General features: G+C 38.1%; 1 protein-coding gene and 1 long non-coding RNA gene across 5 annotated transcripts in view; both read left to right on the forward strand.

Moving 5' to 3' along the window:
* LOC137428682 (RB1-inducible coiled-coil protein 1) overlaps nt 1-23,938 on the forward strand; it is a 189,496-nt gene that overhangs the window by 39,107 nt on the left and 126,451 nt on the right. The gene's annotated exons all lie outside the window — the stretch shown is intronic.
* On the forward strand, nt 7,023-9,250 carry LOC144892005 (uncharacterized). Of its 2 annotated transcripts, XR_013623330.1 has the most exons (4): nt 7,023-7,997; nt 8,085-8,213; nt 8,695-8,818; nt 9,039-9,250. It is a non-coding gene; the product is annotated as an uncharacterized LOC144892005 (long non-coding RNA). The 2 variants fall into 2 exon arrangements; XR_013623329.1 differs by having other exon boundaries at nt 7,023-8,213.

Raw genomic sequence — 23,938 nt, forward strand, 5'->3', positions numbered from 1 at the left:
TTTTTATACAAATGAAGGCCCTTATGGACAAGAATAGCGAAGAAATGGAAAGCAGAATTATGGGGCAATTGGGGGTAATGGGAAACCAAATGGGGGTAATGAGGGACGAAGCGAGGGGTACCGGTGAGGGGTTAGACAAGAAATTTGGGAAGTTAGACAATAATTTTGAGGGGTTAGACAACGGGATAAAAGAGGTGAAAAATGGGTTAACGGGGGTAGAAAACAGAATGGCTGCCCAGGAGAATCAGATAGAGGGGATGAAAAATGGGTTAATGGGGTTAGAAAATAGGATGGAGGACAAATTGCGGGAAATAGGGGAACAATCTGCCAGGGAAATCAAACAAATGGGAGAGCAGATAGAGGAGGTGAAAATCGGGGTAGAAACCAAACTGGATGCTCAGAGGGATGAATTGGGACAGATGAGGGTGGCATCTACAAAAGAGATGGAGGAAATACGACGAGGGGTAAGTGAGGAGGTTTCGGGGCTACGCGAGGAGGTAAAGCGAGGTGAGAGGCGTATGGAGAAAGAAGTGAGGAATAATACGGCTAGGTTACAGGGGGGGCATAGAGGATCTGACGAAGGAGGTGGAACAGCTGACAGAGGGACAGACGGAGTTAGTGGAGCAGGTTCAAAAGAACACTGCGGTACTAGGAGGGTTAAAGGCGACACAAAAAGACATTAAAAACGAATTAATAGCGACGCAGAGGCAATGTCAGATGGTACGTGAGGAACTGACAATGAGGGTGGACGAGGTGACAGAGATAATGGAGACAAAGGACCGGCAGGTGAGGATGCACATAGAGACGGTTACGGTAGCCTTAGAGGACGAACTTGAAGAGACGCACCGAGAAATAAAAGAGGTTAAACAAAAATTAGAGGAAGTGGAGGAAGAGGTGAGTGAAATTAAGAAGGGACGGACAGAAACTAAAAGAGAAATCCAGGAGGAGGTAATGGAATATGTACAAGGTCTGTGTTCAAATCATGATGAGGTGCTCACTAACCAAATAAAAAGTTTGCAGGTGGCAGAGGAGGTGCGACGACGAAGTACGGAGGTGAGTGGCAATGTATATGATGTGAGGGGAGATTCAGTCGGCTTGGGGATTGGTTTGGATCCGGGTGTTCGTGAGAGGCCGTTGGTGAAGTGTGCGACAGGTCAGGTGTGCAAAAAAAGAGGTGTGCGAGAATGTCCGACCATGGGGTGTGTGAGGAAAAAGTGCACGCCGAGGAGTGAGTGTGCCGTCAGGAGCGAGTTGGTCGAAGCGCATGTGCGAGGGAGCACAGGGAGGCGCGGTGTGGTGAGTGTTACGGAGGAAGTAACGAAAAAGTGTGCGCAAGAGAATGCGCGAGAGGGGTGTGTGGCGGACGGGTGCATGGGGAAAGCGCATGCTGTCAAGAGTAAGGGAGAATGCATGCCTGTGGTGAGTGTTACAGAGGGTGTAACGGGAGAATGTGCGGAAGAGTGTGCGCGAGAAAGGTGTGTAACGGACGGGTGCATGAAGAAAGAGTGTGCTGTCGAGAGTAAGGGTGAGTGCGCGACCGAGAGTGGAGGTGAGAGTAGTGAGAGTGAAACGGAGCGTGAGTTGGTTGTGACAGGTGAGCGAGGATGTACACCTGGAATGGAAGGATGCACACCTGGAATGGTAGAGCGTGTGTGGGAAGGCACATTTGAGTTGGTAGTGAGGCACGTGATTGGGTGTGCGAATGAGAGCACACCTGTGATTGTCACAGAGGAAGTGACCGAGGAGGGGGCGCGAAGAGGTGTGTTGGTGAGGTGTGCGACCAACGAATGTGTGCCAAAGTGTTCGGTGGTCGGGTGTGTGACCAAGTCGGCGAGCGGAATGAGTGTACCGAGGTGTGTAAGGAAAGGTACGAGGAGAATGGGAACAGCTGCATGTATGAGCAAGAAAGGGGTAGCGTATGCATGTAAGCGTCCAGGTGAAGCGTCGACGGTAACCGGTTTAGCGGTTAGGGCGACTTATAGCCGAATCGGGCCCTCGGTGCGCGTCGGGCAGCTTCGCGTGCCGCGAGGACCAGAGGGGATCCGAACCACGGCGGTTTCGAAAGAACCGCCGTACGCGATCCACGCTGTGCCTCGCTTGGAACGGCCGCGTCCGGGCTCCACTAGGCGGAGCGGGCAGCTGGATAGGAAGGGTCGTTATGGCGACCACGTTTTGTTGAGACGTGCCGGCAGGTCGAGATCGGGACATTGGATGGCTCCACGCCGAGGTGGTGCGTGGGATCTCGGCCCGGGTAAGCCCCCGCCCCTGCCCCGAATGCGGGACGCATCCAGCCGCCGGCACAAAAGAATCCGCGTTCATTGCTCGGCTGTACGAAGCCGGGCTGTAGACGTGAATTGGCGCACCGAGAGGATGTAATAAGTAGACGGGTGATGGTGATAGTGATAGTGATTTAAAACGAAATTTAGAAAAGTGAGTAGAATTGGCAGTAAATGGAAAATTTTTGAATTGGTTGGAATCTGGACGAACAAAATTGATAGTGAGAGACCCCCGATGTGGTGGGATGGCAAATCCACCATCCCTCACAGTGGGGCAAATGCGCAATAGCTTATGGGGTGTATGGCAGTGAAAACTAGCCCGGGTGGGTTAGGTTATATTGTAGGGATCTAGCGAAGATGACATTAGGTAACGTTAAGTTTAGTTAGTGACTGATACCTGTAGTGGGGACGCAGGTAGATTAGTGTGGATTATAATGACGTGGGAGCGCAATAGTTTAAAGGGACGACTGGGAAGCGCAAGTTTCAGAGGGGAGTAGTTAGCTGAGATGATGCCGTGTGTGTGAGGATTGAACAGGTGAGAATGGAACAGGTGTGATTGCACAGGTGTGCAACTGAACAGGTGTGTGGAGCAGTGTATGAGGGAGTAGTGGTGATTGCGTGTTGTGTTGACCAAATGGTCCAGGAAGAAAGGAGGGTGCAGGTGGCACCAGGTGTGAGGGCACAGGTGTGCAACAACAGGTGTATGTGGCTGTGTGGAATAAATGGTAGTGTGGAATATCTGGAGTATTGGAATGGATGGTCGTGGAGTGAGAATGGTGGAAATTGTGGAGTGGAGTGGATGGTGCGAAGGTGTGAATGGGGGAAGAGTGGACCCCCATCACGGATACCCGGGGCGGGTAGTGTAAGTGTTAGGTAGAGGGTACAGGTAAATTGTGGTTGGATATTGGCATCTGTGGTGCGGGTGGCAGAATGGTATGTGGATGGGTGCGTTAGTGTTGTGGAAATGGCTGGGCGTGTAGCCTGTTAGTGTGTGTAGTTGGTTTGGGCACTCCACCACTGTGAGGATGTCGGCCAGGTGAGGCCGCAGGTGGGCTCTGGGAGCCGGTAGTAGTTGTTGTGGATGGGGCCCGAGGATCCGGAGGACGGACCCGGGTAGCCCAGTGCCAGAGGGCACCATGGGGTGACAGAGCCAGTAGAGGGGCTGTCCCCAGTTAGTTAGGTTAGGGTGAGGAGCTAGGTAAGCTCGGGTGGCAACTACAGTGGTGGAGGTGTGCAGGTGGGTAGACCTGTTGGGAGAGCTAGACGTCGCAGCCCAGAAATTGTGCGAGAGCACCGGGAGATGAATCGGGGGAGTGAGACCCCAAATTGAGAAGCACCACAGTTTGGTCAATGGGAATTGGTTATTAGAACCCATAGTGTAAGTTGGCCAATGGATTGGCAGGGAAAAGACCCCGGGTAGTGTAAAGTGTGTTAAAGTCATTTAGAAAATAGTTAGGATGAAGGATCTCCTCGCACCATCTGCATCCACTCACCTGAGGTGACAGGTACTCCACACCATGCCATGTTTTGATTATTTTTTATGATGCAAATGTTTGGATTGTGAGACGCATCATGACGTGGGTGTGACATTGTGCGTAATTCCATCTCTCCCTCCTTATGAGGATTGATGATGAATTGGTGATGGCAAATTTTAAAGTAGAGGGATTGTGGTGACGAATTTGGTATAGGGGAAATATGGGGAAGACGTGACAGTAGTGACGAATTGGTAATGTGTAGATTTTGTACATATGGGGTAAGGGCAAGGGCAGGGGTAGGGTAGGTGACCGGGGGGTGACGTACGGTAGGGACGAGCTTTCTCACTTCGCCCTCCGTACGCATTTCACCTTGCATTGCCTTATTGACGTGTACCCTTGTGACCTTACCCCCCGCTCAATTGTCTTTCCTTTGTCTCCCACATGACCTGTGCGCCATTGGGTGCCGATGGGAGTGTGCGTGAGGTGGCCATTGTGCGCCCGAGATTCCCAGAACCAGCATGCATTGCGTTGATGTACCACTGTATGGACCGCTGTTCTGCGGCCAAGTACCACTTGATGGACCCCAGGTTCTGGGGCAGGGCACCTCTGTTGGAGACCGGCCATAGTGGCCAGGGAATCTTGCTTGCGGACCTCGGTAAGGTGGCACCTATGCCAAACAGGTGGACCACCCTTAGTTGGCCCCTGAGGCCCTAAATAAAAATGGACACAAGTTGTGCTTTTTATTATGTCCAAATAGGCCGCATGAAGCCAGAAGATGTCGGGAAGAACATCGGCCCAGCAGAGAAAGAGAAGACCACCACCAGTTGTTTTATTGTGTTTATTATGAACCATGGTGACTGCGCACCGAGTGGTGCTTTTGGTGCTTAGTGGTGCTTTTGGTGCTTTTGGGTGCTTTGGTGGTATTGGTACTGGTGCATCGATGCAATGCGTGCTGTCTCCTCCCTCCCAACAGGAATTTCTTTCTCTTGTTCCCTAAAAAGAAAAAAAAAACACAGGTCCTGGGTTGCGTTGTAAATAAGAAATCACGTCATTGTAAATAATGCTCCCCACCGTAAATGTATAGTTTGAGAATAATTCCGTAATTCGGTTAGCTGTGGGCTTGAGTCTGTTAGACAGGGTGCAATGCAATAGGGGGACATACTTATTTGTGTTTTAAGATTGTCACACTCAGGGTCAGGTTAATTGTAGAGGGAATTACACCTACGTGTCACACTAAGTTAAAGTTTAGTAGGCCCGAGGACGGGCCTGAAGAAAGGAGGGTGCAGTGTAACGATTTTGAGAAGTGTGTAACGAATTTGAGAAGTGTAACGGCTTTGGAGGAAGTGTAACGAATGTGGAAACGTTACAATGTGAACGTTACAAAAGTATGGTAACATCCTCGTAATGTAAATAATGGTCGCAGCCGTCGTCCTAGTTAATTCCATGAAACTTACACGCAGGTCACGATATATCTTTTAAATAGTGTATTTCCTTATTCCATGTAGGCTAAATATGTGTTTCCCACTAGATTGACTTTGCATTGTATCAAACAAAATAAGCGTAGGCCCTTCCAATTTCCCCAAAAACCTCCCTTCCAATTGCCTTCCGCATTTTGGGCGGTTTTCTTCAACCACCATTGGCCACGAGGTAGGGTTGGGGAAGAAAGGCGTGTCTCCACCTCGTCATAAGGGGGGAGGAGTGAACCAGCCCTAACAGCCAATCAACACCGCGGTGAGCGACCCGGTAGGCGTGCCCTCGGAGCCGGCGGCTTGATTTCGCCCGAGGTGATAAAAGCGACTGTAAGGGACTACTTTACCAGAGAGGCCTTGAGAGATGACCTGGGAGGAGCAAAGAGGCGGCACCAAGAGGAGCGGTGAGATGCGAAACGCTCCAAGCCAAAGAGGAGAGGTACTCGGCAAGGAAACCAGCTTTGGAGAGACGCGCTGAAAGGAGGGAGACGGCTCCACCCCAAGAAGAGGAGCAGGTGTGCCGAACCAGCGCGTGACGTCTACCGCAGCGGATACACGACGGAGGGTTTCCCGCCAAAACCGCGAGGAATTGCGAGCTGCGGCCTCCCGACTTTGCCTCCCTCTCAAGCAATCCACCTCAAGCCCTACCTGCCTGCATTATCCCCTGTGTAAGTGTGAACGTCCTGTCCTGCTCGTTGTCTTGGGGCTAAGTAAAAATGAATAGTGTAAGTTAACGATTCGCTGTGTTACTGCTTCTTCCATCCATTGCTTGTGTGTGTATAATAAATCTGTTCTTCCTCCGTATTCTTCTTCTTCTTCTTTTTCATTCTCTTTCGGTCGCTTTAGAGATTTCCCGATTGAATATCTGTGGGGCGATCTGGTCAACGTCGGGTGGAATCGGGTTCTAATCGGGGAGTAACTGTTCGGACGCGGTTAAATACACCACCGCTCGGTCAATATAACATCTAAAGCCGCGTCTGTAACATTTGGTGTCGAGGAGTTGGATTCGGACCTGGGACTAAATTTGTTAGGCCCAAATTTTGGAACACCAATTGTACTATTAGAGTAACAATTGGTGTCGAGGAGGGAGATCGGACCCGAAGCGCGCTTAACGCGCTCAAAATTACAAGCTGCCGAAATTAATTTTGTTTTATAAAACCCGAATTTTGAGATCGCGCCATGGACAATCAAGGCGATCGGATGTCGGTGGGAGAGATAGACAGGGTGGAATCGACCCAGGACCTCGGGGAAATGTATGTGGAGGAAAGGGAGGAGGAGAAAAATAGCAATGTGGTTGCGGAAGTATCAGACGCGCAAAGTGGCGTCCTCACGCACGTGGGTGTAGCGGCACCAAATTTTGCCGCGACCGTAGCAGCGCCGTTGGTGGATGTGAACCTTTTTTTTATACAAATGAAGGCCCTTATGGACAAGAATAGCGAAGAAATGGAAAGCAGAATTATGGGGCAATTGGGGGTAATGGGAAACCAAATGGGGGTAATGAGGGACGAAGCGAGGGGTACCGGTGAGGGGTTAGACAAGAAATTTGGGAAGTTAGACAATAATTTTGAGGGGTTAGACAACGGGATAAAAGAGGTGAAAAATGGGTTAACGGGGGTAGAAAACAGAATGGCTGCCCAGGAGAATCAGATAGAGGGGATGAAAAATGGGTTAATGGGGTTAGAAAATAGGATGGAGGACAAATTGCGGGAAATAGGGGAACAATCTGCCAGGGAAATCAAACAAATGGGAGAGCAGATAGAGGAGGTGAAAATCGGGGTAGAAACCAAACTGGATGCTCAGAGGGATGAATTGGGACAGATGAGGGTGGCATCTACAAAAGAGATGGAGGAAATACGACGAGGGGTAAGTGAGGAGGTTTCGGGGCTACGCGAGGAGGTAAAGCGAGGTGAGAGGCGTATGGAGAAAGAAGTGAGGAATAATACGGCTAGGTTACAGGGGGGGCATAGAGGATCTGACGAAGGAGGTGGAACAGCTGACAGAGGGACAGACGGAGTTAGTGGAGCAGGTTCAAAAGAACACTGCGGTACTAGGAGGGTAGTAGTGTAATAATGTTGCTTCTGGGACACCTCCGTTTAACATGGGAAATCCCTATCTAATGTCATTTACCCCCTTGTCTTTTTCAAAAATCATAAACACCTCTATTTCTCCCACCCTCATCTTTATGAACCTTTTGTCTGTAGTACCTATCCTTAATGTTGTTCATTAGACCACTCAAACACTACAAATATTTGTTTTCTCTTATAGACCTATCATCCTTCTTCTACATATCATCTGGCAGATTAATCTTTGACCCATTCACTTCCATATTGACCCTAAAGACCTCTATTTCTCTCACCCTGTTCTTTACGAACCTTCATACCTTTTGACATGTTATCCTTATTCATTAGACCACTTAAACACCTGTGATCCTTCTGACCTTATGGACCTTTTAACCTTTTACTCTTAATATCATCTGGTGAATATAACCCACTCAAACAACGACCCTACAAATCAAACCTTTTTTTATTAATTCTTCGCTTTTGAGAAATGACGTTGTTTCAATGACTTGGATAACTTCCCAGAAAGATTTCATTGTCTTATTTCCTGTTATTCACACACGCTCAGGGCTTCCCCGAAATGACTGCATGTCGTCATTTCAAGAAAATACATTTTGTTCATTATAAAAGAACGTGTTCAATTCAATTTTGATCATTGGGGATCGACATGTCTTACTACTCCATCCTTTACTCTGATAAAGAAGAAGAATACTCACCAAGGTAAGTTTCATTTAAAATTAAAGTGTTTAAAGCTTTGTATGGGATTAATTATACAACAAATGACTTAATATTCCTTTATCTTTACAGCAATGCGAATATCCTGGCAGAACTTCAAACTGGTTGGAATGAAAATACTGCAGAATCTCAAGAGTTGCAAAACGAAATGAACTTGGTCAACCTGTATGTTTCACCATTCTTGGAAGATTCATATGCAAGGTAAGATACTAAATATTAATACATTTGTGTTAAACGACGCTGCCTTAGTGTGTGTGTGTGTGTGTGTGTGTGTTCGTGTGTGTATGTGTTTGTGTGTGTTCGTGTGTGTATGTGTGTGTATGTATCTGTGAATGTGTGTGTGTATGTGTATGTGTGTGTTCTTGTGTGTATGTATCTGTGAATGTGTGTGTGTATGTGTATGTGTGTGTTCTTGTGTGTATGTATATATGAATGTGTGTGTGTGTGTGTGTGTGTGTGTGTGTGTGTATGTGTGTGTGTGTATGTATCTGTGAATGTGTGTATGTGTTTGTGTGTGCGTTCGTGTGTGTATGTGTGTGTGTGTATGTATCTGTGAATGTGTGTGTGTATGTGTATGTGTGAATGTGTATGTGTGTGTATGTGTGTGTATGTGTGTGTGCGTGTGTGTGATGTTTTGTCAAGCTTACTTCAACATAGTAATTTCTCCTTATTTTGTTTGCAGCCTTGAAGACCAAAGCTTGGAGTGGGACGATTTTGATTTTCCAAAGAGTGGTTATTTCCCGTCAACATGTGGTACCCTAAATTTTCAACTCGACCACTTGAACACAAAGCTCGATTTTTTCGAGGTAAGCATGTGTGTACGTGTGTGTGGTTCACCGTTTATAATAGGTACACCATATCCCTGCGCATCGTAAGAGGTGATTCAGGGTTGGTGTCAGGAAGGGCATCCGACCCTATATTAATAATAATAATAATAATACATTTATTTTGTATAGCGCTTTTCAAGACGCTTTGACATGGAACATAAATATGAAATAAATATCTCTCCCCTCTTGTCTTTAATAGAAAGAGATTCAAAACCTGAAGACATCTGCTGAACCAACCTTTGACTTGTGCTGGGAAGAAATTGATGACTTATGCTGGGGAGAAGTTGAATGTATACCTCAAGAAAAATGTTTTAATAATATAAAGATTTTAATGTTTTCAATATTTATATATATTTGTTTTGTTTACAATTATTTAATTCTTAATTACAAAAAGAGAATAAAGGAGGGAACGGGGAGGTGCACCCCTGCCAAAGACCCTTCACCCCCCTCATCCCACCCCTCCCCTCCCCTTGTGTGTGTGGGGAAGGTGGGGGTGGGATGAGGGGGGTGAAGGGTCAAGGGTGGGGGTGCACGGAGGGTGGGGGATGATGGGTGTGGTCTGTGTGGGCGGGGTCTGTGTGGGCGGGGTCTGTGTGGGCGGGGTCTGTGTGGGCGGGGTCTGTGTGGGCGGGGTCTGTGTGGGCGGGGTCGGTGTGGGCGTGGCTTATGATTTTTTATTTATTTAATTTTTTTTTATTATTACCACTAATTAAATTAGCTAATCTGGGTGGGGTGAATAGAAATGTTGTTTAATGAATTATTAGCTTTGTTTTTTGTAATTCTTGCGAGTAAAATGAACCCAAGATTTCCTCTCCATTTAAATCATATAATTTGTAGGTCCAAGGGACTGTATCCATTACATCAATGATTTTAAATAATTCACGAGTCCATTTTTGTGTATAACCTTTCTCAAAATGGCTTTTCCATTTGTATATCCTTACCATATCACCAACTTTGAACTTGGGCTTTCTCAAATTAATCTCCTTTTCATATTCTAATTTTGTAAATGTTTCTGATGGTTTTGATTGTGTTGATGAATGAACTGTATTATTGTAATTATCTACAATATCCTGAATTAAATACACCCATTTTTGAGAACCGAGTTGTGTGAATTTTTTATATAATTTCTCTTTTAAAGTACGATTAAAACGCTCAATAACAACTGCCTTTCCTTCATTAAAGGTGCTGTATAATTTAATACCCTTCCCCTTAAGAAATTTCATGAATATTTTGTTATAGAACTCTGTTCCCTCATCAGTCCATAACTTCTTTGGTTTCCTTTTATCCCGATCAAATATTAGCTTAAAGGCTAACATTAAAGTATCACCCCTTTTATTTTTTAAAGGGACAACCCAGGCAAATCTACTCCTCAAATCAATAACGGTTAAAGCATACCTGTATCCCCTGTCATTATTCAATTCAATTAAATCAGCGGACCATATGTGGTCAGTGTATTTAGAATAAACCTTCCTTCTTTTAAACTTTGTGATTATAGGTTTGTGTAATTCTTCAGCCAAAAGCTCCTCAGTCTTGATGGCATCATTAGAGCCTAATAGTTTTTTGAGGAATAACCAAGACCAAGTTTCAATTTAGCATTTATCAAATTTCTCACAATAAACCTATCAACTTTCTCTCTCAACGTTGGATTTTGTATCAAAGACAAATTATACAACATTTCGCTGTCGGCTTTATGTTTTTCAGTCAACGTAGTGGTTTTCCCATAAGCAATATCATGCTTCATACACACTTCGTCAACCCTATTTGTAGGTTTAGACCAAGGTTTAGGATTGTCAGCCTCATCTAATCTTTTATCCAAGTTTGTTCCTGGACCACAGAAAGAATACCCTGGAAGGTGTAATTCCCCTGGAATTCCAGTTGTTGTAAATTTACTTCCTGACAGAAACTTTTGTATGTCTCCTCCTCTTTTAGGAGAGATGAATTGGCACTTTTTAGAGCCACATACTTGACATATTCCTTTTTGATAAACTCTATTATTTTTAGCTTTAACATAAGAGATATTTTTAGATTTAGTTTTCTTTTTACATTTGAGACAATAACTCATATTTATTTATCAGAAAAATTCCGACAGAGTATCAAAACCTTTTTGGTTTTCAACATATACATTTCAATCTTTATTTTTAAAACATAAAGAATCCTAAGGAATGCCTTCACTCTCTCCTCCATTTATTTACAAATAAAAACTAACTAAAGTCAATGACACCAACATCATCAATCACATAATCTTTTCCTTCTTCTTCTTCTTCTTCTTCACCACTTTCTCGTTTAAATCTCTGAAATTGAAGACATTGACGTTCTTATTTTTGAAACCATTATCTTCGTAAGAGTTGTTAATTCTTTAATTTCCTCTTCGGTGCGTTGAGATTGATTTATTTGCTTTAATACACTCAATCTTTTATGAATCTCAGTGATTTCCATCTTTTTATATTTTTCCTCCCTCTCTCTTTGCTCCCTCTCCTCCTCCTCCATTTTCTCCCTCTCCTCCTTCTCCTTTTTCTCCCTTTTCTCCCTTTCCTCCTTCTCCCTTTTCTCCCTTTCCTCCTTCTCATTTTTCTCCCTCTCCTCCTTCTCCTCCTTTTTCTCCCTCTCCTCCTTCTCCTCCCTCTCCCTTTCCTCCTTCTCCTTTTTCTCTCTTTCCTCCTTCTCTTCTTCAACTCCTTCCTCATCCCTTGCTACCCTTGAGTTTGAACCCCAAAGAATATTATACATATACTCATCTGGATTTTGAGATATTCTTGTATCTATAATTATTTTTCTCATAATAGGATACCAATAAGATTTGTTGACGATTTCTAAAAGAGTTTTATATTTCATAACTTTGAGAAGTTCATTTTTATTTAATATTTTAAACAAGTCTCTATTTGTGGGTTTAACAATATCAGTATAAGGCCAGTTTTTTATGACAAAATTCCCATGTATATGCTCCAAATCATAAGGTATGTAATACCGAGCACCCTTTTCTTGTAGGTATCCTTGAATACAAAAATTATAATTCTCTTGTAGTCTTCTTCCTGCCATTTATGTATCAGAAATATATGTGAGATTAATATTATGACAGGTAATACCACCCCATCTTCCCACTACCAAATCGGTTTGTATTCCTCGGCTTTCTATCCTTATCTCATTACCTTCCTTCTTTGTCATGCGAACCATCGCTATACTATCATATATTTTTATTTTCTTAAAATCACGTATTTGTTGTTTACTAATTGTACTTCCACATAAATCCTTATCCTCACCAAGTGGATAATATTCTTCTTTACGAGACTGATTTAAATCATGTAGGTCTTCTATGTTTATTGAAAAAGACCAATTATACCCTAAATCAGGCATATCATACCCCCATTTATTAATTCGCATATTAACTAAATGTCCTTCTTTATAAAATTCAATTGTAAGCAGGTAGTTAAATTCAATGAGGAAAGGTGTATGGTCAGTATAACCAGGTGTTGTGGTTGTAAATTTTACTTCTTTCACAAAACGTGCTGTTTTCTTTAAAAATATATATTGTGATAAATCACTTAATCTAATTAAGTCATTCGCATCTGTAGGGTTTGGATAATTGATTAATTTATAAGTATTCTTCATATTAATATTTTTACTTACACTATATTTTTGTCGTTCAGCCTGTGCCTTTGTATAATAATTTGATAAATCAATATCCTGAGAGGATTTTCCAAAGATAGAACCATCTTTTCCAACATAGGTCATTTATATTAGATAAAAAATGATATCATAAAAATTTTCATTATTGTTGAGTTGAAATAATACATATAAACATAATTGGCCACAACATTTAGAATTAATTTCTTGAACTTGGAATGTTTGATAAACACCATTCTGTAAGAATTGTATTACTTCAACAGGTGGTGGCATACCATAACTATCAAAATAATATTTATCCTGACTATTATGAATACAAACCCAATGAGAACCATTCTGTGTGTCTAAATTCATAATAATATTCTTTGTATTCTTATTTATATGTATTAATTCATCTCTCATACAAATAACCACATTATCAATTTTTAGTGTTTTACAATACTTAGCTAGTTCTATATTTGACGTTGTATTCTTTCCAAATTGTTTAAACCATTTATCCATTTATTTATGAGAAAGATACAATCCATTACCCCGTTTAGTTAGTTTAACACCCGCTTGAGCGATAGAGGAAAGCATATCTCCAACCAACAATCTAGCTTTATCAGGTAGACTTTCAAGTTTTTGAGCAAAATCTACAATTACACCACTTCCACTAATTTGTTTCTCCAACTCCTTGTTATGTCTTTCCAATTCTTTTTGAGCTTTTAGTTGTGCCTTCCTTTCGTTAGCAGTTTTTACCGCTGCTGAAATACCACCAGTCAATGCTCCCGCCGCACTTAAACCAGCAAATAAAGGAATTAGAAACGGGAGAAATCCTCCTCTTGACTCGTCTATTGAATATTTCTTTAACATAGGTTTCGTCATTTTAATTTTAAGTGATCCAACATCATTTAGTGTTTTTACTTGTGTGTGTGTGAGTAAAACATCAATTCTTACAGCTCCTTTTCTTTGAATTGTATTAACATTAATAATACAAGGCTTTTGATTTTGAATACAAGATGTTAATTTATTAAGATTGATTTGATTAACATATACCCCTACCATTTATTTATGAGAAAAAACCTATGTGATATTAATCATAACACCATTATCTGTATTAATCTGTAATTCTGTTTCCTCCAAAAGCAAACAATAAGCATCAACTTCTTCATTCTCCCCTCTTTCAATGTATAGAGAAGTATCCACTCGATTAGACTTTATAGTTTCCTTTTGAGAACTCAGGTCAATTGCGTAGATTGTATATAAACCTTTAAATGCAACCATATCCAAAATAGGATCATTATTACCATTACTTTCACACACCTTTTGGTAGGACTTGTAGGCTTCCGCATAATCATTTTTTTCCCAATCAATTTCCAATCTATCTCGCGGATAAAATGTGCCATCAAGAGAAACCCGAAGTTGTTTCACCTTAGCATTATCACTCAGCGCATTATTCTTATTAGTACCGTCCTCTCCATCTGGTTTTTTAAAAATGAGCCAGAGGTATCGTGGCTTTCCTTGAAGAACACCTAAATTCCAAGTGTAGGTAGTGTGTTCCAGTTTAACGTGTTGACATCTTCTTTTAAGGTATGATACATTTAGCGGTTTCTTTGAGTTAAGTCTTCTATTTAACATCTCTTCCGTTTTAAGATTAGGAGTATATTCACTGATATACCAACACAAATCATTAATAACAAATTTATTATTTTCTCCAAAAGCATTTTCATCCCCAAAAAGCAATCTATTTACATTATCATTCCTTTGTAGTTGAAATCTAATTTTAAGCCCATACAAAACTTTATCATAATCACAAAATCCAAATATACCTTTCAGAGGTACTGCTACGGTAAAACTATTCTCAGCTTTTGCGTCATCATTATACATTGACTTCCTTTGACTATAACCAGGGTCTGCGTTTGTACCCGTTGACATATCAGGAATAAAACCCTCAACAGCTCCCTTACCCATTCTATCACTAAACGAATATAGTGTAAATTTCATCATTTCAGATGTAGCAGAGACATAATCAACCGCTTCAACCTCTTGTGTTCCAATATACAGGCGGACACTGTCAAACATTTTCCAGAAGAAATCATTTACGAGTGTAGCATTAGTATTATTCGCAGCCTTAGTGAATTTAAATTTACACAGCAAGAAACTATCAGCTAGATTCAAGTAAGTTTGTTGATTATTTATTTCAAAACTTTTTGTTCCGTTTGAATTCCAGTCTGTTCCTGTAATAGCATTTACCTTAAAATAGTCTTCCTTTTTAGTAGAGTTTGAAATGATAATCGTATCATCCAAATCATAGATACTATCAATCGCTTCCATACTTGTATTTATATAGTATTAAAATCGTTGAAACCCTGACCCAAGTATTTTAATGATTTTTTGTCGTTCTTGTGAAGATAGTTGAGTTTTACCTTTTTTAATTTCTTTGATTGCTTGTAATTTATGAGACTCCTTTTGAGCATCTTTTATACTCTTTATAGCACCCGCAACGGAGCCCACGGCAGAAGCAGTTGAACCAATTAGGTCTTTATGTTTAAGGATGGTTGAACCAATACCCATTAGAGTATCAATTATCCCATCTCCTTTATTTCTAAATTGATGTCCCACACCCCGTTGTCGCTTTGGTTTATAGTATCCTCTCCCAAGAAACATACCTTCACCCTTATAGTATGGTGAAAGGAACATCCCATCCCCTGTAATTATTTTATATTTTCCCAACTCGTGTTTTCTCACAATAACCATTATTTATTTATTGAAAAACTTCACGTAGGTGAATTCTGATGGATATAATTTCATCATTAAAGGATATCATACGATTATCTTGGTCGGTTATCCTAAAATTTACTCTGTATATGGTTTTTCCTGACACAGGTAAATAGACAAGATTTTTTGGTTCCATATTAAATTTATAACCAATCGGGGTTGAGTATGCACTGAATGAAAATATTGTATTTGTTCTTATTCCATCGTTATAAGCACCGTCAATCAAATCACAATGAATTAATACTGAATTTATACCGGAGGATATTTGGATAACATTATCACTGTAAAACGTCCCGTTATTTTCAATCTTTTTTGAAGAGAAACCCAATAGCTCTCTAAACGAATTTTCAATCGTGAAATCAACTTTATAATTATTTTTAAGTTTAATAGTTGATTTTGAAGTGTGTTTTTGAATATCTATTACAATATTTTTTGGTTCATCACCTTTTTCTTTCATAAGGCGAGAGACTTCTGAAGATATTTGAGAAATCTCGTAAGCTCCAGGTGAAACGGTTATAGTTTTATATCCACTTCCTGGATTATAACTAAACTTGTTGTTTTTCTCTGTGATATTAAAAAGGGTATTGTAAGTTTCCATTGACAACAAAGATGCCTCATATGAGGTAAGGGGGTCAAGTTGTAGTGGGTAAGGGAATGAAGCTGTGTAATCGCTCGTTGTGAAATTAAAACTAAGAATTGTGCTTCTCATCTTATTTAATATCTAATAAAATATCTTTGTATTGACATTTATTAATTATTTTCATGTTCATCAACTGATCTAAAATGGCTGAGGATTCATTAAAACAATTGTTGTTTCCAGCCTTCTTACTACCTAACAACAATAATAGCCTATTAACTAATTGTGATGGGTCATTTGGAAGAAAACTAACACCTGAACCAAGTTTACTTAAAGCATCAATAATATGTTTCTCCTTCTCATTCTTCTTACTTTTACCAGCAACAGAAACTCCATAATCAAGTGCATTTAACAACTCAATATATACCCTATCTTCCTCTCTTTCCATATCAAGTGGTTCCTCAAAATATTTTGAACCGCTGAATCCGGGGTTTGTTAGAAGAAACATTAATCTTGGAGTTAATTTAACATTTGGTTGAGTAGAACTCAAGAACATCAATTCATCATTAAATATCAATACCTTTTCTTCCACAAGATGAAACACTGCTGGTTCTTCTGTTGGAATGAGACCTGCTCTGGTTTTTGAACCCGCCGAATATTCATTGTTTTGAAGAGCTTCCACAACATAATTAGGGGGTTGATTTACCTGCTCAAGTTTCCGAAATAATCCCTCGTCATCATATTCTAATTCACCAAGTTCTTGTTTTGTTATCTGACTAAAATCTTTGAGCATTTGAAGTTTTTTCGGAGTAAATTCTACCGTGGGAACTGTAGGTGAGTGTTGAGCTTTCAAAAGTGGTTTAAAGAATTTCTCTTGTTTTCTTTCAAAGGCTTCTTCACCAGTTAGTTTCTGTCTCCGTTTCTTCTTTATCTCTTCCTGTTGTTTAACAACTTTTGAAACTAATTGTTGATGTTCCTTAAACTTTCTTTCTCTTTCTTCGGTATTCATTTTCTGTATTTATTTATTGAAAAATATCATGTAGTATCTCATCTTGTTTCACAACAATATATTTATATTTTCCAATCGTGTGTTTCATATAATTTTCAAATTCTTTTTTACTACATAACGTAGAGCAATTATCTCTCCAAAAATTATTTACATCTATTGAATTTAACTTAAATAAAATAAAAGTATTGGCATTGTTTCTTATTGAGCGTCGAGGGAGTTGAAAATATGATTGACTAAGATATATACAATTACAAGAAGAATGTCTCCCTCTTGTATAGTAGCTATCCATTACTGTTTGGTTTCTCTCATTAACACAATCATCAAAGATGACGAGGTTCTTTTTTGATTTATCTAAATCTTGAGGTGAAGGTATATCATCCGTATTATCACTGAGAATACAAGTTATGGGTTTCGATTTTGATTTCTGTGTATCACAAAATAATTGTATTATATCTTCAATATTATAATCATTCAGTTTGTTTTGAAGTTTAAATAAACCGATAATGTCTTCCTTTTTAAGACCTGCATTAAAACCCTGTGAGAGTAGTTGATACTCGGGTTGAAAACTTGACTTTGTAAAAATTATTAAATTATCATAATCTAAAAAATTAGAACCAAGGAGCATCTTTAAAAGTAAACAGGTTTTTCCACATCCGCTTGAACCAACTATTAGACATCTCAATGAATTTGGAATGTTTTTATGGTTATTAAATTTTATCTTATTTTCCCAAACGGGTAAAAAATCATTCATTTATATATTTGGAAAACAAGTCATCCAACTTTTTTTGAGCTATTTTAGAAACTCTATATTTTATCCTGAGTTCGGGTTTAATTTCAAAATAATTCATTATTTTATTTATGTAGTATCTTGTATTAACATTTCCATTAAAATTATTTTGAATAATAAATATCATTAAACCCTTATACATTTCCTCAATACAAGGAGTCTCTTTCCTTGTAAGAAATGGTGTATTATCACCATAATGCTTAACATTCATCTCTCTTATTAATCTTGTAAAGTAATTCATTTTTGGTTCTAATTTAAAAGAGTTATATGTTTTTTTATATTTCTTATTATCATTAATTAGAATATAATCACAGAATAAACATTGTTTATATGAATCCTCATCATTAAGCCCCACTCTATCACAAGCCGGACAATTCTCTAATTTATCATATGGAGAGTCTGGAAATTCTAAATATCCTTCAGAACTTATCATATTTATGTGGTAAATTTTTACTTAAACTAAACGCAAGTTTATTCATTAATAAATACAATGTTTCAAAGCACAAAAGACAAATTTCAATCAATCTCTACTTCGGTGGAAGATATAGAAAAATATGTCAAAGATGTTAAATTGAACAAAGATAAATATGGAAATTTTTGGGTAAAACCAGTTATGGAAAATAACATGAGCCCCTCTATTTCATTTAAAGGAAGAGCTCTAACTATACCTGGAAAGACATCCATTAAAGTAAATCTAACAAAAGTTTCTCCTCTACTCCTGGCAATTTATTCAAAGCTTGAAAAAGTGATTGACCACGATACTTTGAAAAAGAATGATAAGACCATTAATAATTCTAGAGGAGACATTTGTATTTTCTTTAATAATCCAAAGGGTGTAGATCTAAGTAAAATGAATGATGTTAATATTTCTGGTGAAATGTCATTTCGTTCTATGATAGTTAGAGATTATTTAAAGATAACTTTTGATATAAAAATTGTAGAGATTGAATCTGTTAATGAAAGAAAGTATATAGATATTGATGGGAATATTTTTCTTGCTAATTAAATATGAGTCAATACAGCAGTGAAGATTTTACTATTTCATTGAACTCGGACGATAGTGATGATAGTATTTCATTGAACTTGGACGATGGTGATGATAGTTATGATACTAATAGTTTGTGCTCAAATGATAGTTATGAGAGTAGCTTTATTGATGACTCTGAGTATGATTCTGAGTATTCATGTGATAGTTATGACTTAGATGATTCTGAGTGAAAAAGTGTTTTAGTTTAAGCACAGCGATATATATAAAACGGAGCTGTAAAGCTCAAAAGTGTTTTATTTTAAGCACAGTGATATATATAAAACACCACGTTTTCTCACGCTATAAATATGGTTTATTGTGATACTTGCGAGAAGGAAGTAAAATATTATAAACAACATATTCTCACCGCAAAACATACATACAACATTTTAAACAAACTTTCCCCTCTTCCACCTGAAACAAAACACTGTTCTACATGTAATAAAAATATCCTCAAGAAAGGCTTCAAAATACATCTTAAAACAAATCTACATTTATCAAATTTTATCACAACTAAAAACTCTGATGGAGCATTCAAAGGACATATTAAAATAAGAGTCTTTAACTTCAAACCTCCTGAACCAGAGTCTATAGTTGATGCTGTAGAAATAGTTAAACCTGCTGTTCAAACGTTGATTGAAAAAACACTAAAGGAAATGAAACCACTTAAATTTTATATGGGAGTAAAATTAGAAATGACAAAGGATGAAGGAGTTATAGATGCACCATACATGAGAACTGAGCCACACTTTATATCTTCATATCAAGATTTTAAAACATCAGGAGTCTATGATGAACTTATTAAACAAGAGCAAGATGTGGATAATTCAATCGTAGGAAGTGGATTCAATATAGGAAAAATTATTTACATAGACATTCATATTCTTAAATCAGATCCTCTAAAAGCTTCTTCTTACATTGATTTACCCAGTGTTATCAAAAATAGAAAAGCAGTTATCAATATCAAAAATAAAGACAATAAATGTTTTCTCTGGTCTATTTTAGCACACTTACATCCTCCACATTTTCATGATGAAAGAGTATCTCATTATAAAAAATATGAGAATACATTAAATACGAAAGATCTAAAGTTTCCGATGACTTTAAATGATATTCCTAAATTTGAAAAGATGAATAATTTATCAGTTAATGTTTATGGTCTAACAGAAACAAACAACATTCAGGTTTTAAAGCTTTCTGACAATTGTAAACAAACTCATATTAATCTTCTATATTTTAATTCAGACGAAAATTCACATTATACATACATCAAAGATATTGCTAAATTAATAAAACCACAAGTCTGTAAGAGAACAAATAAAATATATATTTGTTTGCGTTGTCTTAACTTCTTCAATTCACAAGAAAGATTAGATAAACATTCAAATTATTGTGGCGAACATAAATCAACGGTAATCAATATGCCTAAAGAAGGCTCAAAGATCACATTCAAAGATGAAAATAAAAAGATCAAACATCCATTTGTTATATATGCTGATTTTGAAAGTATTTTAGAAAAAATTGATACTGCTTCTCAAGATCCAAAAGAATCATACACAAATAAATATCAAAAACATACTCCTTGTGGTTTTTGTTATTATATCAAATCATCCGTTGGTGATAAATATAACAAGTTAGAGATGTATAGAGGCTCAAATACCCCAGAGGAGTTTGTGAAACGACTAGAAAAAGACTGTGTTGGATTAACCAAGATAATGAGAGAAACCAATAAACCAATGTCCTTAACAAGTAAAGAAAAAAGGGAATTTATAAAAAACAATGTCTGTCATATTTGTGAGGAGAAAATTGGTAAAGGTCTAAAGGTTAGAGACCATTGTCATCTCACTGGTAAATATAGAGGTCCGGCTCATCAAAGTTGTAATATTAATTATCAACTCCCCTCTTTCATTCCTGTCTTTCTTCATAACAACGCTCATTATGATACACATCTATTTATCAAGGAACTCTCAAAGACTTCTGGAAGTATCTCAGCAATTCCAAACACGGATCAGAAATACATTTCATTCACAAAAACAATTCACACATCTCCTATTACTCATATCAGATTTCTTGATACATTTAAATTCATGGCAAGTCCATTGGTTAACTTGGTTCAAAATCTAAAAGAGTTTCCATGTCTTTCAGAGTATTTTTTAGATAAAGATTTTCTAACACAAAAGGGAATTTACCCCTATGACTATATGGACTCATTTGAGAGATTCAATGAAACACAACTTCCTTCAAAAGAAAATTTCTATAACAAATTAAATAATAGTCATATATCTGATAAAGATTATGTACACGCACAAAATGTTTGGGAAAAATATAACATCAAGAATCTTGGCGAGTATCACGATTTGTATCTCAAAACTGATGTGCTTTTATTGGCCGATGTATTTGAAGCCTTTAGATCTGTTTGTCGCACTGGATATGGATTGGATCCTGCTCACTACTACACAGCACCTGGATTGGCCTGGAGTGCGATGTTGAAAATGACAAAACAAGATTTGGATTTGATAACCGATGTTGATATGCTTTTGATGATTGAAAAGGCAAAAAGAGGTGGAATTTCACAAGTCTGCTCGAGTAGATACGCAAAAGCAAATAACAAATATCTTCCAAATTATGATCCAACGAAAGAGAGTTCTTACTTGATGTACTATGACGCGAACAACCTGTATGGCTGGGCAATGTCTCAGGCTCTTCCTTATGGAAAACTTAGATGGGTAAAGGAAAAAGACTACAAAAACGTTTTACAAGATGTATGTATCTCTACACAAAAAGAATTGGATGAAGAAAAAGTTGGTTATTATTTTGAAATTGATTTAAAATATCCAGAGGAACTCCATAACCTACACAAAGATCTCCCATTTGCTTGTGAGAAAGCAAGTCCAAAGAAAGAATGGTTGAGTGATTATCAACGATCGTTTGATATAGGTGAATCAACAGAAAAATTACTTACTACATTATATAACAAGAAAAATTATGTTCTACACCAAAGAAATTTGCGACAATATTTATCAAAAGGTCTAAGAGTAGAGAAGATCCATAGGGTTCTAAAGTTCAATCAAAGTCATTGGTTAAAGGGGTACATTGATTTTAATACACAAAGAAGAACAGAGTCAAAAACAGATTTTGAGAAAGACTTTTATAAATTGATGAATAATGCGGTCTTTGGTAAGACTATGGAGAATGTGAGGAAAAGACAAAATATCAGACTATCAACATCTTGGGAACAAGCATCAAAATTAATTAATAGACCGAGTTTTACTCGAGCTGAGGTCTTTACTGAGAACTTTTGTGCGATCCATTTGATTAAAGAGAGTATTGAAATGAACAAACCTATTTATATTGGAACAACAATTCTTGATTTATCAAAGTCATTAATGTATGATTACTTTTATAATAACTTGAGGAAGAAATATCAAAATGATGTTAATCTACTTTATATGGATACAGATAGTTTTATTTTGAAAATTAATACCAACGATGTTTATTCAGACATGAAAAGAGACATTAATATCTATGACACGAGTAATTACAGTCCAGAGAGTGAGTTGTTCTCTTCTAAAAATAAAAAGGTGATTGGAAAGTTCAAGGATGAATTAGGAGGAAATGTTATGAGTGAATTTGTGGGATTGAGGTCAAAGGCTTATGCTTATAAATACATTGTGAATAACGTTGAAAAGACTGATAAGAAGTTAAAAGGTGTAAAGAAAAATGTTATTAAAGAAACAATAAACTTTAAGGATTATTATAACTGTTTAACAACAAAGAAAGAAGAGTTTAGAAAGATTAATGGAATAAGAAGTTATAAACATCAATTATATTCAGAAGAGATAAATAAGAAAGCATTGGGGGCTTTTGATGATAAGAGGTTTATTTTAGAAAATGGAATTGATAGTCTCCCTTATGGTTATATAAGTATATAAGTGATAAGATATATATATAAGTGATAAGATATATATAAGTGATAAGATATACATAAGTGATAAGATATATATAAGTGATAAGATATATATAAGTGATAAGTTAAAAAGGGGGGGGTTGGGGATTTTAACGGGCTACCGCCGCCTTTTTTACTATCATATAAATGATAGAACCAAGTATCAACCAGACTAAAGAGTGGAGGTGTAATCAACCTTGGTATATAAATGGAAAACATAATGAATGTGAAAAATATCAAATAGGTATAATTGAAAAGGCAACTGGTAAAAAAGTTCACAAAACAAATAAGAGAATTAATTTAAATACCGGTGAATTGGGTAAAAAAGATGGAAATATTTTTGAGTGGACGGAAAACTTTGATGGTTGTCAGGAAAATATATACTTTAATTTAAAAATGGTATGTGGCACTGGAGGCGCTCAAGCAAGAACATTGAGGGAGGTTTACCATTTTATCTTAGCTCAGTTAAAATATCTTAATAAAGAACCAAACTCAAACATATTTTTTGTTAATATATTAGATGGTGAAGAGAGTTGTAGGAGAATTAAATTATTTCCCACGCATAAACAAATATTTGTAGGGTCGTTGTTTGAGTGGGTTATATTCACCAGATGATATTAAGAGTAAAAGGTTAAAAGGTCCATAAGGTCAGAAGGATCACAGGTGTTTAAGTGGTCTAATGAATAAGGATAACATGTCAAAAGGTATGAAGGTTCGTAAAGAACAGGGTGAGAGAAATAGAGGTCTTTAGGGTCAATATGGAAGTGAATGGGTCAAAGATTAATCTGCCAGATGATATGTAGAAGAAGGATGATAGGTCTATAAGAGAAAACAAATATTTGTAGTGTTTGAGTGGTCTAATGAACAACATTAAGGATAGGTACTACAGACAAAAGGTTCATAAAGATGAGGGTGGGAGAAATAGAGGTGTTTATGATTTTTGAAAAAGACAAGGGGGTAAATGACATTAGATAGGGATTTCCCATGTTAAACGGAGGTGTCCCAGAAGCAACATTATTACACTACTGTCGAATCTTGCATTGCTTCTGGCATGCACAACAAATCATCTCGAGGCAACTTTCTGGGATTGGTCTCTGTGATGTCAGAATAGGCTCTAGTCCTGAATCACCACGTTTCACTCCCATTTCCACAGGTGCAGGAAGGTCAGGTATGGCACAATGAGCATTTCTCCATACCATGGCTTGATAGTGTACTCGCATCAAATGGAAATGAAGAGCATCACTTGTCGGTGACATTGCTTCTGGTTTACCAGTCTTGGAGAACAACATATGTCATGTTGAATCAACAGAGGAACCCTCAAAATTCAAAAGTCTAAATTCGGCTTGGGAACCGGGTTAATCGAATTCAGCATATC

This window comes from Myxine glutinosa, chromosome 5 (genome assembly GCF_964187855.1).
Source record: "Myxine glutinosa chromosome 5, kmMyxGlut1.1, whole genome shotgun sequence".
Classification (NCBI taxonomy): domain Eukaryota; kingdom Metazoa; phylum Chordata; class Myxini; order Myxiniformes; family Myxinidae; genus Myxine; species Myxine glutinosa.